Source organism: Nanorana parkeri, unplaced genomic scaffold (genome assembly GCF_000935625.1).
Source record: "Nanorana parkeri isolate BGI_ZX_2015 unplaced genomic scaffold, ASM93562v1 scaffold1866, whole genome shotgun sequence".
Taxonomy (NCBI): domain Eukaryota; kingdom Metazoa; phylum Chordata; class Amphibia; order Anura; family Dicroglossidae; genus Nanorana; species Nanorana parkeri.
Genome location: NW_017308134.1, coordinates 266,324 through 266,534, shown reverse-complemented (window position 1 = coordinate 266,534; position 211 = coordinate 266,324).

The window sequence follows — 211 nt, the reverse complement described above, 5'->3', positions numbered from 1 at the left end:
GATTTTGTATGTGATGCATGACCGGTGATGGGAGTTTACATTTCTCATGGGGGCCCAATTATCATTTTGCAATGGGATTCCGTTAACATTTCGCACAGGGGACCTGGTTTAAATTTCGCAACAAAGTTCGGCTTAAATGTTGCATGGGGGGCCAAGTTTACATTTTGCATGGGGGACCGGGTTTATATTTTGCATGGGGGGCCAAAGTTAC